Raw genomic sequence first — 17,068 nt, forward strand, 5'->3', positions numbered from 1 at the left:
ATGAAATTAATGTGGATAAATATAAAGTAATGCACATTGGAAAAAATAACCCCAACTATACATACAATATGATGGGGGCTAATTTAGCTACAACGAGTCAGGAAAAAGATCTTGGCATCATCATGGATAGTTCTCTGAAGATGTCCACGCAGTGTGCAGAGGTGGTCAAAAAAGCAAACAGGATGTTAGGAATCATTAAAAAGGGGATAGAGAATAAAACAGAGAATATCTTAGTTCTCTTATATAAATCCATGGTACGCCCATATCTCGAATACTGTGTATAGATGTGGTAACCTCACCTCAGAAAAGATATTCTAGCACTAGAAAAGGTTCAGAAAAGGGCAACTAAAATGATTAGGGGTTTGGAGAGGGTCCCATACGAGGAAAGATTAAAGAGGCTAGGCCTCTTCAGCTTGGGAAAGAGGAGATTAAGGGGGAATATGATAGAGATATATAAAATCATGAGTGATTTAGAGAAAGTGGATAAGGAAAAGTTATTTACTTATTCCCATAATACAAGAACTAGAGGTCACCAAATGAAATTAATAGGTAACAGGTTTAAAACAAACAAAAGGAAGTTCTTCTTCACGCAGCACACAGTCAACTTGTGGAACTCCTTACCTGAGGAGGTTGTGAAGGCTGGGACTATAACAACATTTAAAAAGGAACTGGATAAATTCATGGTGGCTAAGGCCATAAATGACTCTTAGCCAGGAAAGGTAAAGAATAGTGTCCCTAGCCTCTGTTCATCAGAGTATGGAGATGGTTGGCAGGAGAGAGATCGCTTGATCATTGCCTGTTAGCTTCACTCCCTCTGGGGCACCTGGCATTGGCCACTGTCAGTAGACAGATACTGGGCTAGATGGACCTTTGGTATGACCCGGTACGGCTATTCTTATGTTCTTATATGTTCAAGTCACCAGGGCCTGATGAAGTGCATCGTAGAATACTAAAGGAAGTGACTGAGGAGATATCTGAGCCATTAGCAATTATCTTTGAAAAGTCAAGATGAGAGAGATTCCAGAAGACTCGAAAAGGGCAAATATAGTTCCAATCTATAAAAAAGGAAATAAGGACAACCCGGGGAATTACAGACCAGTCAGCTTAACTTCTGTAGCCAGAAAGATAATAGAGCAAATAATTAAACAATCAGTGTCCAAACATCTAGAAGATAATAAGGTGATAAGCAACAGACAGCATGGATTTCAAGAACAAATCATGTCAAACCAACCTGATAGCTTTCTTTGACAGGGTAACAAACCTTGTGGATAGGTGGGAAATAGGGTAACCAGATATCCCAATAAAATTGTGACTGTCCCAAATTTTAGGTATTTGTCCCGTGTCCCGATTGATGTTTGGTCGGGATGCAATTTGTCCCAATATTTCACACTCCTGGTGGGTGTTTTTGGCCTCATTTTGTTCCGCCAGCAAGACTCCACTTTTTTTTTTCCGTCTCTGTCAGCGAGACTCCGGGACTCCACTTTTTCTCTCTCTCTTTCTGCCAGCAGAACTCTGTTTTTATTTCTTTCTTATTCCCACCCCTCTCCGCTGGTGGGACTCTAGGACTCTGTTCTTTTTGTTCCTTTGTTTGTTTGTTTTCTCTGCCGGTGGGACTCCGGGACTCCACACTTTTTTTTTTTGCTGTGTTGGCGGGACTACTCCTCCGCCATATGTTTCAATATCCCGATATTTTCTTCATCCCATCTGGTCACCCTAGGGGGAAGTGGTAGATGTGGGATATCTTGACTTTATTAAAGCTTTTGATACCGTCTCGCATGACTTTCACATAAATAAACTAGGGAAATGCAACCTAGATAGAGCCTAAGGTGGGTGCAAAACTGGTTGGAAAACCATTTCCAGAGAGTAGTTATCAGCGGTTCACTGTAACATCTCACTGTATCATATCAAACATAAATGAGACTCTCAGGTAATATATAGAGTAATTATAATAACATCAACACTAGACCTAGAAAATTTCTAAATATTTCACAGTGATATTCAGGTAATTATCATCAAAGGTGTTGTAAGATAAGCATCATTTTCCTCACTATACAGATGGGAAAACTGAGGCAAAAATGCAGGATAGAAGGGAGAACGTTCTTAGTGGAGAGCTCTTAACTGTTGGTTTGTAACATATTAAGTCTTTTGACTTTTTAAGAAACAGTGTCAGTCTCACTAATGCATGTTTTTCTTTGATGTAGATATTGAATGAGTCTTGTAGAGAGACAATTCTGTTTGATGCTGTTAGAGCAATAGATTTTTCATGTTAGAATATGCACTCAGAACTCAATCCGGAGTTCAGTGAAGTCAATGAGAGTTTTTCCTTTATTTAAATTACCTTTGGATCAGGCCCCCGGAGACTGGCAGATACATACATTATGTAAGTTAGAAAAAATAATAAATTGTTACTTTAACAACAACCCTATTAGCTGTCAGTTCCATAAAGGGGTAGCAACTGTCTCTTAATTTGGGTGATGTGATTCAGTATCTGTGAAGCTTCTGTTTTGTTGCTTATTTAATTCAGAACTGTAGGATTCCTTGAATGTGTTTTATTCATGTATATTGAACTATGCTTATAAGATGAGTGCATTACAAAATGCTTTGCTTTCCAGCATACAATATATCAAAAACCACTCATTTCTGGAACAGAGAATGTTCTTTTTGGTTTTCAGTCCTCAACAGAGGGAAACTGTTATATGCTATAGATTCACCTTTTAAAAAATCCAATTATACATATATCTGGCTACTTGTACTATTAGTCTGAAATATATTCTTTACTGATATCCTCTCAGTTTTTGGAGCTGGGTTTTCACTACATGATAGCTGATAGCTGGCAGACACATTTATTTATCCTCTACATTCACATGAAAGTCCACTGGGTCCTCTCAAGCCACTTTCTCAGATCGTAGATAACTGTGGTGTAATGTTGCTCTCATGAAGAGAGAGAGACCTCTAATTGAATATATTAAACGTCAGTTGAGTCCCCAAAAGATGCCTCCTTACCTTCAGCTTCTCAAACAGGGGCTAATATTTTATCTTGTTTGGAGGAATCTATCCTTTAGTCAATGTCAGGGATTCTAAAATAAACTGCAGAGTATGCAGATTGCCTAAGCAATCTGCATATATTTCATAATGGAAATTAAAAGCACTGAATTTCTTGTAGTTTCAAATTATTTAGACAAGTTAATTCACAGACAAACTGTTCAATTACCCCCACTACTAGTTGGGAATCCATTCCAAGTCATATTTGCAGTGCGTTTCAGGGTCTCAGAACCAAACCAATGCTATGGGGAATACTTTCCATGGGCCAGTAGACTTCTTACAATTTCATGGTACAGTGATCATAGATAGGAACTTGTGAGGTCATCTAGTCCAATGCCTTGAGCTGAGGCAGCACAAAGGCTGCCTCTAGACCAGGGATCAGCAACCATTGGCCTGAGATGGCGAACCGTGGCCAGTGAGAGCTGCAATCGGCCAAACCTGCAGATGCGGCAGGTAAACAAACCAGCCCAGCTTGCCAGGGTGCTTACTCCGGTGGGCTGCCTGCCAAAGTTTGCCAATCCCTGCTCCAGACAATCCCTGACAGGTTTTTGTTTAACGTGTTCTTAAAAGCGTCCAATAATATGGATGCCACAAATTCTCCTGGAAGCCTATTTCAGTGCCTAACTATCCTTATAGTTAGAAAGCTTTTTCCTAATATATAACCTGATTTTCCATTACTGCAGATTAAGACTGTACTTCTTGTTCTACCTTCAGTGGACATGGAGAACAGTTGATCACTGTCCTCTTTAGAAAAGCCCTTAGCTTAGATGAAGACTGTCATCAGGTCTCCCCTAAGACTTCTTATTTCAAGACTAACCATGCCCAGTTTTTCCAACATTTTCTCAGAAGGAAGTTTTTTTCTAAATCTTTTACCATTGCTATTGTTCTCCTCTGAACTATCTCCAAATTGTCCGCATCTTTTTTTAAAATATGGTGGTCATCCCTGAGACAATACTCCAGCTGGGACCTCATCACTGCCAAATAGAGCAGAACAATTATCTCTATGTCTTACATAAGACTCCTCTTAATACACCTGGAATGATATATTTGCCTTCTTAGCAACTGTTTCACACTAACTCATATTCAATTTGTGATCCATTATAACTCTCAGATCCTTTTGAGCAGTACTGCTGCCTACTCTGTTATTCCTCACTTTGAATTGGTGCATTTGATTTTTCTTTCCTAAGTGTAGTACTTTGAACTAGTCTTTATTTAATTTTATCTTCTTAATTTCAGAGAAAATTTCCAATTTTCAATGTTGTTTTGAATTCTAGTCCCATCCTCCAAAGTGCTTGCACTTCCTCGGAGCTTGGCGTCATCTGCAAAATTTATAGGCATGATCTTCTCTCTATTATCCAAGTCATTAATGCAAATATTCAGTAATACCAAATCTAGGACAGACCCATGCAGAATACCATTAGATCCCCCCAGTTTGACAAAAAAACATTGATAACTACACTTTAAGTACGATGTTTCAACCAGTTTTTACACTCACTTTACAGTAATTTAATCTAGATCACATTTCCCTAGTTTTCTAATGAGAATATAATGTGGGATTGGGTCAAAAGACACACTAAAATTAAGATATACAACATCTACAGTTTTCCCTTTTCCACTAGGCCAGTAACACTGTCAGAGAAGGAAGTTAAGTTGTTTTGGCATGAATTGTTCTTGAAAACCTATGTTGGCTATTAATTATAACCCCATTATCCTCAATGTGCTTACAAATTGATTATTTATTTGTTCTAGTATCTTTCCAAGTATCAAAATTAGACTGACTGCTCTATAGTTCCATCATCCTCTTTGTTCCCCTGGTGCTTACTAAATTTGACCTTTTCTGGTCCCCTGCCCATTCTCCCTTTCTCCTCAAAAACAATTGCTAATTGTTCTGAGTTTGCTTTATCTAGTTCCTTAAGTGAATTTGATGAGTCCCTGTCAACTTGAACACATCTAACTTGTCTAAATGTCCTTTAATCTGTTATTTCGCTATTTTGGCTTTGGCTTTCATTTTGTTGTTAATATTAATTGTGTTAAGTATCTGGTCACAATTAACCTTTTTAGTAAAGACTAAAGCAGAACAGGCATTCGGTGCCTCAACACTCTTGATGTTGTCCATTGTTAGCTTTCCTTCCCTACTAAGTAGAGGACTTACACTTCCCTTCATCTTTCTGTTGCTCCTAATGTACGTATAGAGCATCTTCCCATTGCCTCTGATGTCCCTTTTAGATGTAACTCTTTTTTGTGCCTTAGGGCTTGTCTACATCAGAAAGTTGCAGCGCTGGTGAGGGAGTTACAGCGCTGCAACTTAGGAGGTGTACACATCTGCAGGGCACCACCAGCGCTCCAACTCCCTGTTTGCAGCGCTGGCCGTACTCCCGTTTTGTCTCGGGTGTAGAGGATCCAGCGCTGGTGATCCAGCGCTGGTAATCAAGTATAGACACTTACCAGCGCTTTTCTTGACCTCCGTGGAATAAGCAGGTATCCCAGCATCACCGAGGAAGCCTCTGGTAATCAAACTGATCTCCTTCCCCAGCTTGCTCTCGCGTTCCCCGAACCCCGAGCAAGCAGGTCTCCTTCCCTGAGGTTTGCTGGGTGGCTCCGGGAACGCGAGAGCAAACCGCGGCGAAGCTGGTCTCCTTCCCCGGTTTGCTATCGCGTTCCCCGAACCCCCCTTGAAGCCGCCCAACATCGCTGCAGTGTGGCCACATCTAACACCACTTGCAGCGCTGGTTGCTGTAAGTGTGGACACTCTGCAGCGCTGGCCCTATACAGCTGTACTAATACAGCTGTAACAACCAGCGCTGCAAAATTTTAGATGTAGACATGGCCTTAGCCTTTCTTAGTCATATATACTGTTAGGTGATCAGGAAAGTTAGAATCACATGCAGTTCTATTTTTCATTTCCTCTGATTCTGCAGCATTTTTGTCTTCTCATTGCCTGACCAAAAGAGGGATCTCAATGACAGCAAATTGACTGGAAGGGCAAGTAGCACTGATGATCAAAAGCATCTTTTAAAATCTGCTTCTTGCTAAGTGCAATATTTTCTTTCAGACCTTGCCACCATAATCCATAGATCTGTGGTTTACAAATTTTATCACTGCAATTTGCTTTACATGCATTTACAATTTTGAAGACCACTTGAAAGTTACAACTCATGAAGAATGCAGCTGTTCACTTGCTGAGAAATATTAGCCTCAGGGAGAATAATACATTAGTTCTTCAGCAACTACATTAGCTTCTTGTTGACTTCCAGCTGTAATTCAAAACGTTGATTTTCATCTATAAAGTGCTTATCCTTTAGATCCTGTCTGTTTGAGAAACAGCTGCCATTGTGTATTTTATCATATATTTCACCCTGAAACAGGTTGATAGATCTATAATATAAATTTCATATATTTCTTCAAGAACAGAAGGAGCTGTTCGGGTGAAGTTCACCCTCGTGTTGATAGCTATACTGATTTAACCCCTATATTGAAGGAGATGGTGAAAGGCTAGTGATGACTGTATTCAACCAAAGAAGATAAGTAGATGGTTCTGGAATATAATCAAGAATAATTAATTCATGTGAGAACAGACTTTTCTGTTTCTTTGGTTAAGCATCTTGGGAGATTTTTTGGGACAGTGTTAACAGAAGGATTATGCATTTTACTGTAGATAGATTAGTAAGTTTTTAGAACCATTAGGAAGGTTCATGAGTGGCAAACAACTATGTCAATTACCTTTCACAAAGTGTTCTAAATCTGTTAGGGGAGATATGTTACATTCCTTGAGTATTTGCTACTCTATAAGACCCTGCTGTCCAAATGGTTTGCCTTTCTCTATTCTTTAGTGATCCTATTTCTATCACAAAGAAAGAAGTCAAACACACAACTCAGATATTGGAATCTTCCATATATATATAAAACTCAGCCATCCATTGGCTTATTTTCTTTGTGATGCATTACTTATATTAGCAATACCACATTGTTTTCACAAGCTGAAGCATAACAAGCAGTGACCAATATAATTTATTAAAAATATTGGATCAAATCCAGACCTGGAGTAAACCAATACAGCTCCCATTGAAGTAATTTTCATTTTGTTTGCTTTTTCCATTGTTTGCAAAAACAAAGTTTTGCTGGTAGTCTTCACAGAATTAGTGCTAACTTGGGCTTTATAAATGTAAGGCACTGAGACATTAATTTGTGTGGGCAACCCTTATTATAGTGCTATGTAAAAGTTCAAATTTAACATTCAGAGATGTACAAAGAATTTTCAGTGAAATATTTATTTGATATATCCTCTGTTCTCCATTCATTAATTGCCTGCTTATGATTTTCTTAGATTTTACTCACGATTCAAAGATATTTCCTAAATAGCTTCTGTGACTAATTCTTGGCTCACAGATTGTTTACAAGCTATTTGTATCTATTTGTGTCTAATGTTAAAATTTTTAGCTGTGATAGATTTCATTGGATATGTGGATCACAAGGGGTGTGTGTGTGGGTGTGTGTGGCATGTTTCAAAATTTGCTATCTGAGAATATTCAGCAAAAGCCATTTACAAATCAGGGTTTCAACCAAAGTATCTGCCAGTACCTTTAACTGATAGATTGTTTGTATAAATGAGGCAAAGAAACAGATGGAGTAAAGGCCAGAGGAATGTGGACTTATATGAGGTGAATTCAATTATTTATTAATGCAATGATTTGTGGAAAATATCTGGAAGTATTCACCTCGCACTAACAGTAACTTTCTCCCTTACTGGCCCAGCCACAGAACTCTTTATTTAATGTAGTGAGTAGGAAATTGCACTATGAAATTAAAGACCATGAGTTTGAATCCTTCTGAGGATAAATATATAAACATCGAGACAACTGAGAAACATGACCATAGATAGCAGCAGCTGCCCCCTGACTGTAATTCTATTCTGGAGCTCAGTTAAGGACAGAAACAGGTCATATAGTCTGAAGCTTTCCCCATTCCGTCAAAGAACCACTTATTGGAGAAGGAATGGGGAAGCTCCTCATAATTCTGACCACTGGAGCTCCCAATACAGCAATCTTAATCCCCCTAAGCACTTCTTGAATGTAGGGATTCAATTATAAGCACCACCACCTACATTCCCACACATTTGCTCTCAGCCGTTATATCTGGCTCTTAGCCCATTTATCTCCCTCACTGAGTATGAGTTATTTCAGCTTTGGTAGTAACTAATGTGAGATATATACAGTGACAGGAGAGAGATGACCAGATCAGCACAGGGCATTTCAGAATCAGCTTCCTTCCAATCAGCTCATATCTGAGCAGGGGCAACTCCAGGCACCAGCACGCCAAGCGTGTGCCTGGGGAGGCAAGCCACGGGGGGCGCTCTGCTGGTCACCACGAGGGCGGCAGGCAGGTTGCCTTCGGTGGCATGCCTGTGGAGGGTCCGCTGGTCCCGCAGCTTCGGCGGACCTCGTGCAGGCGTGCTGCCGAATCAGCGGGACCGAGGACCTCCCGCAGGCAAGCCGCCGAAGGCAGCCTGCCTGCCCTGCTTGGGGCTGCAAAATACCTAGAACCACCCCTGCTTCTGAGGATTTTTTATTGTAATTGTATTTCTACAGATGATCAGTATTTCCATGAAGAGAATGCCCTGTATTTCATATTTCTTCACATTGTATTTTGTGAATAAATACATAAGTAAATCTTTCTCATGGATCTTGAGTAAAAATCACAGAAAGTGGCAAACAATATCTTGGTAACATTTAAAAATGTACAACATGTTTACTGTATATCTAAAATAAATTCCCCACCTATTTGCAGGTTTATGGTGCAGAAAGTTAGAAGAAAAATGCAATTAGCTATGATTTTCAGGACAAGCAGAATGTCATAGACAATGTAACTCTTATTAACTGAAGTGGAGGTAATGTATGTTTACCTTTATATTTTCTTCTAAAACCAATATATCTATGCAACATCAAATTCTTCATTAATTTATTAACATCTCTGTTCACTGGTGTTTGCAGTAGCAATTCCACTGTAAATGAAGAAACAGATTGTTTTCGTGAAAGGAGTCTTAACTACAAATTAGTTGCAGCAGGGGGTTCTGTTTTACAACTCATTAAAATCTGCTGAACTCACTTCCTGGAGTTCTGCCTAAGCTGTTTCTTAGGAATTACACACTTGGAAATTTCTTGTTTGCTATAATAGATACACAAAAGAGTTATAAACCAACAGTGCTGAAAATTATTACTGTGCATTATCTTCTACTTCTTGTCATCTACAGTTAAATCGATGCTTATCATTTATTTAATTGCTATATTTCAAATATATTTGCACCTGTTTCTAATCTCCATAAGAGCATTTTACCTTTTTATTCTTGCTGTGAACGTATAATATTTAAAAGTAATAGGTTATGCATTCAACATTGCTGTGATTCAGGAGTGAATAAAACTTCCATTGGATGTATTAACTCACCATAAATGCAGTTATTTACATAATACATTTTACATAAAGAGAATGTAAAAACACATACACCATTTCAATTGATTCATAATCACTTCTTGTAATGGATGCAGGGGAGATAAGCTGCTCCATCACACTATATGCAACTATTAAAGGAGACTTTGCACACCAGCTGTAACTATTATCCTTCTACATATTGGTTAATATTTTAATATTAAATATCAATAATTTAATCCTATGCCTGCACTGAACACTAAACTTCCTAACTTGACTATTTATTTCAAGGTCAAAATAAATGCATATAAGAAAAGTAATAGTTTTGAAAATCCTAATCCATTTACTACTCTTGCTATAGATACTTTTGTAAATTGACTCCTACAAGTAGGAGAAAAATACACTAACTGCCGTAGAAAATGTGTACAAATAGACATTGAGAAGACAAATTCTAGACGGTGAACCATCATGAAATTTGCTGTAGGTATGCTTTTAATATTATTATGAGAAGGCACGTTTATCTTTATAGCAATATATTAAATGAGCACATATTTAACAATATCCATAGATATTTAGAATGTTGGCTAGATAGCTGAAGATATACTTTTCTTTATAGTAAAGAAAGATAGGTCATCAAAACTAATTTTATTGAGTCATTTTAGTCTGTTTACTTTTCCTTTCAAGTCACTATTGTCTTATTCTTTGAAATTTTATTTCACCCTTTGTTTTTATTCTGTCACATCTTTGTTTTACTAAACATTGAATAATGCTTCTCTCCTTTTTTTTCTTCAATGATTTACCATTTTTTTCTTCATTGATTACCATTCAATGTGTTGTATTTCTTGTTCTTTCCTTTTAATGGTTGATTATGTTTCCTGATACGCATTTAGGCTTTTTTCCCTATTTCCTATTTTATCTGCCCTGTTTCTGCCAGCCATTCAAGAGTGGTGATCTCTACTATGAATGGCTTAATCCAAAAGCCAGTCAAAGAAAGGTTCATAGGTTCCCTCTTTCTCCTGGGACTCAATCTTAAACAGTGCTAAGGTCTCTGGCCCCAGTCTAGTAAAGCACTTCAATACATTATTAACTTCAAGCACGTGTGTAGTCTCATTAACTTCAATGTACCTTGCAGGATCAAGCTTCTGGCTACAATAGCTACTGTTCCATTTCTACATGCACACTTTTGCTTTTCAGGAAGATCTGATGTGCAGCCCTAGCCATCCTGTCCTCACTGCCACTCTTTAAATCACTTTATGGAAGGCAATCAGTAATCAGTCTCCTAACACTGAGTTGAAATATGTCACTTTTGAATCTGCAGCTCATCTATTTTCCAGTGGCAGAAGAATTCTTTGAGTCCCTATATTACTCCCAGGTCAGTCTACGCTATCAAATTATGTTAAGTCATTTTCTATAATTTTCTCCCCTACCTTTAATTTATCTGGGTTTTGTACAGGTTCAAATGAACTTCTCACTTCAAAGAAAAACTCTTATCAACCCAGCTACATTTCCCCAGCTTTAATATCACAAGCAAGTGAAACTGCAGGCATGTATTTATGCATATTGATGCAAATCCATGTTAGACTGAAGTTTGCTTGAAAGTTTTGTGTATGTTGTAAACCCTGTTGATGAATTTCATGTTTGTAAAGAAATCCCAAACCACAGGATAACTGGTTTGTAGCTAAAGCTACAACAGTTCTACATTTAAATAACTGTTAATCTACTGAAAATGTGATAAATAACTGAAGCTTGTGCTCCACGTGCCAATGATTTTCTTTCTTCTTTTTTTTGATCGGGCTGGTTGGGGGTTACGTAAACAATTACTCAAGGTAATTTATTTCACTGCATTTTGAGATTGGCCCTCCCCACTTGCCTGCAATCCCTCCCCTAGTTTTAATTATTTTTAACTCAGTTCCCTGAATTCAAAAATACTTTTTCCATTGGATAATTTCTCCAATTCCTCTATACCCATACTTTAATGGGCTATATTTTCAGCTGGTGTAAATGAATGTAGCTAACTAATATGATTTTGTTTTGAAGCCATTTGTCCCTGTAGAGACTTGATTTCTATCTCTCTAATGTCTATTTCATATGGACACTGTTTTCCTCTTTGTATATATTTACCTGTTGTGAAATAATGAATTCCAGTTTCTGGTATTTTCTGCCTGTGGCCCTGTATCTATTGAGTTTCTGGGAACTGGGTGGGTGGAAGCCTGCCCAATGCTAAAGGATCCCCCACCCCAACCTAAGGTGAGGATCTACAGGACTTCAGAACCCAACTGATTTCGGGGGACAACTAATAAAAGAACAGGGACAGGAGTGTGGTCAGAGGGTCATAAGAAGGGAGCCTGATGAGGACACCGAGCAGAGAACCCCAGACAGCGCCCACTGCTCCTCGAAGGCGTCAAGGGAGTCAGTGGACTCCGGCCAGAGGAACTCCACCCAGATATGTGAACAGACTAAGGATCAAAAACAAGCCCCATAGTCACAGGAGTCTCCATTGGCCAACCTCCTCTCCCTGGTTGCGTAGATAGCCATTTTAGCCAGGGTGAGAAGGAGGTTGACCAGGAGGTCCCGCGACTTTGTGGGGCCACAGATAGGGAGTGCATAGAGAAGGAGATGAAGGGAAAAGTGCAGCCAGAAATGCAACAGTATATTGGTGAGGAGCTGGTATAGGGGCTGCAGCATGGCGCACTCTAAGTAAATGTGCACCAGGGTCTCCCTCACGCCGCAGAAGGGGCAGGTGTCTGGGACAGGGGTAAACCACGCCAAATACATGCCTGTGCTCACGGCCCCACGAAGGAGCTGCCAGCTGATATCCCCGGCAGGTCTTGGGACCAGGGTAGAGTAGAAGCTGGCCCTGTAGCCCTGTAGTGGGGCAGCTGCTCCACTCCGGTAGGTAGGGGTTAAAAGTGGTCAAGCTAGGCTGATTGAGGAAGCAGCCACAGCTGTGAGCAGCTCAATCAAGGCCCAGCTAGCCCTAATAAGAGGGCCGTGGGACCAGAAGCTGGAGGAGTCTCACACTAGCCCTAGTAAGAGGGCCTAGCTGCTGGGGAACTTACGGTACCTGAAACTGGAGCAGTGCTGGGGAATAAGGCAAGGAAGCTGGGGAGCTCCAGCCTGGTAAATCCCTAGGCTACAGGCCTTGGTGAAGACCTACATAATTACTGGGGTTGCAGCAATGCAGCCCGGGGATAGGCAGAGGCAGCTGGTCCAACCTCCTTGCCAATGATGAGTGGCCTTTATAGACTGCAGCGTGCCCCAGTGAACAGGGGCTAGATGATGACTGGCAGTGGCTACTGAGGCAAGGTGGAGTTAGAGGGTTGGGGGTTCCCCTGAGAGGGAAGACCCAGAGCATGTGGATACTGTGGGGCAGAACCCCGAGGTAAAGGGCATCGGGGTGTGGGAGGGATATGGGGCGAGACTCCAGCCTGCAGAAGGCACTCTGGGCTGGAAAGAGCTAACTCCCAGGATGACCAGCAGGAGGTGCCACACTGGTGAGTCATTGCTTCACTACAGGCTCATAACAGTTTATTCTCCTAGGACAGAAATGCTATAGTTTAGACCAGGGGTTGGCAACCTCTGGCACACGGCTTGCCAGGGTAAGCACCCTGGCAGGCCGGGCCAGTTTGTTTACCTGCCACGTTGGTAGGTTTGGCTGACCGCTACTCCCTCTGTCCTCGGTTCGCCATCCCAGGCCAATGCAGGTGGCAGGAAGTGGCGCGGGTGAGGGATGTGCTGGCCACGGCTTCCCGCCATTCCCAGCGGGAGCTGTGGTCTGTCAAACCTACCAACGTGGCAGGTAAACAAACTGGCCCGGCCTGCCAGGGTGCTTACCCTGATTAGCCATGTGCCAGAGGTTGCCGACCCCTGGTCTAGCTCAAGTTACTGGCATCAATGTATGGGTGTTTGGGTGACATTTAATACTATTACACACAGGACATCACACAGATTATTTCTATCTATATTGGTTCTTTCTGGCTATGAAACTACAACATATGTCAATTAGAAAAGAAATGGGGAAACTAGAAATATGTTTGTTGATAAAAAACTAAAGATAGCTAGACTTGGAACTTTATCTGTTTTAGAGGTCGGGAAGATGTTTTACAGAGTTGAGAAGGATTATTTAGGTTTTTTCTGGAATACATTTGAACATATTCCATACATAGTTGCAGCAATCGGATAATAAAAATTGGATGAAATCACCACATTTGCTTTCACTAACTCCACACATCCACCCTCCAGGTGGTGCAAACCTAATCCCACATTGCTCCTCTTTTTGACTTCCTAATACACACATACTTAATATTGCAGGATAGCGCACCAGCTCACCACTCTGGGACATCCGTCCCATATACACCACTGCTTCTTTGGCTCATATAGACATACACATCTATGCACTAACTGCTCCTGGAACCCATACGTACCACTCTCCTAGTCATCACACCTACACACCCACTTCTCCTGAAAGGATGCCCCTTCCAAAATCACACAGACACCTCATTTAAATCCCACCCACATTACCAAATACCCTTCATTTTAGGAGGGTTCCTGATGACTCACATCTTCTACTCCAGGGGCCTGTATGCACATAAATGACATTTGTAGCCCTCTGGAGTTTTCTCCATACATGCTTACTCCACAAAATGGAGTACAAGTGAGTGTGCTTACTCTGCCGATAAAGGAATGATGGAGATGGACTCACTGACAGGAGTAGTTCCCTACATGATGCATGCCATACCAAGGATTCATTGCTATCACCTTTCTTACCACTCATCCGGAGCCCAGGTGGTGAACCCTGTAATGATCTTCATAACTGTCCTGTGTCCACAGGAAGAGGTAAAGACTGAGGCAGGATCTTCACTTTTTCTTCCATTAGGACTGATGAGGGTGGAAACGAGTAGGTTCTTCTTTCCCTTTTCCCAGAGTCCAGTCTTCACTCCCCATCTCAAGATGCCATGTGAAGGGAAAGAAACCATGATCAGGAAGCACGGGAGCAGTGAAGCTCCTCACTTCCCACTTTACCAATGCCTAGGGTAGGGGAATGTGGTTAAGTCAGTGGGAGTTAGATATCCCCTGCTGGAAGTTTTCCTTGCTCTTATGGAAGTGCACTGAGTTCATCTACATGTGAAATGTCTGGCTGGAAATGAGAAATTGCCTATATAGACACTTTTCCTGATTCTTTTTTTCTAAGGTGGGGGAACAGAGGAAGGGAGATAATCAATGCAAACAAAAATTGAAGCAGGGGGTATATCTCTCTTATCCCTCTCCTGGGTATTTGTCCTTATGTTCAATAATAGATTTAGCTGACTAAGGACAGCCACTTTTGGATCCAAGAGATGTAATTTAGCTTTCCTTCTCTACAGCAAGTTCAACTCCCATTTATGTGTTCCTAAATTGTTTGTTCCATCTTGTATCCATTTCTGTATTGCTTCTTTGTAGCTTTAAGTGATATTCCACTCACAGAAATCTCAAATCTCTTTATTTGCATCCAACCCCTCATTTTGTTTATATACATGTATTTTAAATGCCTTTTGCAAGATAATGGTCATCCAACAAAGATCTTTTAATCTCTTAGATGCAGAAAGGGGCTATTTGTTCAAGCTTCTGTTTCAGTATGCTGATTTTCACTGCCCTTTTAACTTGGGAATGGTCGCTAAGTTCTAAGACCAGAGATTGGTGAAATGTTGTGAACCAGTTGGGATTCCTGAAAGCTAACCCTGGAATTATCCACCTCACCTGGTTCGTATTGATGAAATTGCTTTAAGCTTTTCATTATGATCACTGAAAGGGCACTGCAACCTAACAGAGTCAGAATATTTGGTTTTGTGATTGAATGAAGTATTCCTCAAAATGAAGGACTGGTAGTGCTGTGAAGAGTGGAGCATTTAAGCTCTGTGCAAGCTTCCTCCCACAAACACTTCAGGGCCTGACCTGTATCCTCTCTGATATTTCACTCCTGAGCTGTCTTAAACAGCATCTGACAATCATGCTGAATTATTTTCAGATTCTTCAGTGATTTTATGAATTGGAGGAAGGAGGGGAAATTTCACTTGTGACCTCACCACTATCTATTTTTATTGTATCTATTTAATTAATTTACTGACCTCCATCTCTATACTAAGTATTTTACAACATAAACCACTAAGGAATTTGTTAGGTTTCAAATAAGAGCTATTATTATACTAATCTACTCTGATTCTGAATATTTTAAACTGTCAAAGCTTCCATAAGCTACAGTAAGTGCTATAGTTAATTCACTGATTCATTTATTTACATTCTGACACTACTTTGCAATAACATACTGCCTGATAAAAAATTTTGGACACTTTTGACAATTTCTTAGAAACACAGGAGGGAGGGCTAGCTCAGTGGTTTGAGCATTGGCTTGCTAAACCCAGGATTGTGATTTCAATCCTTGAGGTAGGCCACTTAGGGATCTGGGACAAAATCAGTACTTGGTCCTGTTAGTGAAGGCAGGGGGCTGGACTTGATGACCCTTTGAGGTCCCTTCGCATTAATAAATCAACAGACCTAGCAATTACCATCAGGTCAAATACTCTTGCCACAAGATATGCTCATAGACTATGAGGCCAGAAGGGACTGTCATGATCTAGTCTGTTATACTGCATATTGCAGGCTCCAGAACTTAGCCCACCCCATAATATACCCATAACATCTGGCTAAGTTACTGAAGTCCTCAAATCATGAATAAAAGACTTCAAGTTATAGAGAATACACCATTTACACTAGTTTAAACCTGCAAATGATCTGTACCTCTAGTTATGGTATAAACATACTCTGAAAGTGATACAGGGACACACAGGGTCCCCCTAAAGATAAGGTCAGGATGATAAGGTGATGCCTAGAGATGTTCTGATCAAACTTACATGTACAGGGTAAAGGGTGGTAACTAACCACATCAGAAAGGCAAATTGTAACTTGTTTTTATTAGTGTATTAAAAAAGGTTACGGAGGGGGGTGTCTTTGTCTGACTGAGGGTGGAGCAGAAAGTCCTACTTCTCACTGAGCTGGTCCATTGTAACTGGCAAACATATGTTTGTGGTGCTGTAGAGTTTCAGGATACTAGGAGTGTGCTTAGTTAACAATAAACCTGGCCAAGTGCCTTTGCAATGAACCAAGTATGTTGTCTTTTTGGGCTGTTTGATCAAAGTTTGTTGTATGGGATTTCTGACTGGAGCCAGTGCAGCATGCTGAGAAAACACACATGAAGCCAAAATCTGACAACAAAGGTCAACATACTGCCTGCAGCCCCATCTCTTATACCAGTGGAATACCTTTGCTGACTGGTAACTGTGGAAGTGTCTCAAAGGTATTGATGAGCACCAAGGCACAAAATGTTTCAATATTTATGAAGATTCCTTAAGGTGCCATCTGCAATGCTAGTAGACAAAGAAGAAAGGCTAAGAAAAGCTATTACACTGTATAATTAGTGGCCATAATCAGCTGCTGGTAAATGACATTGTGATTAAAATTCTCAGAGTGTTATGTTAAGAGGCCAGCTATCGTGATAAATGGTTGCTATGCAATGTTATGATAGGAACTTTATTCCTAAAGTGTGTAATTCTGGTGGAATGCTTAGAAATCA

Source organism: Gopherus evgoodei, chromosome 1 (genome assembly GCF_007399415.2).
Source record: "Gopherus evgoodei ecotype Sinaloan lineage chromosome 1, rGopEvg1_v1.p, whole genome shotgun sequence".
Taxonomy (NCBI): Eukaryota; Metazoa; Chordata; order Testudines; family Testudinidae; genus Gopherus; species Gopherus evgoodei.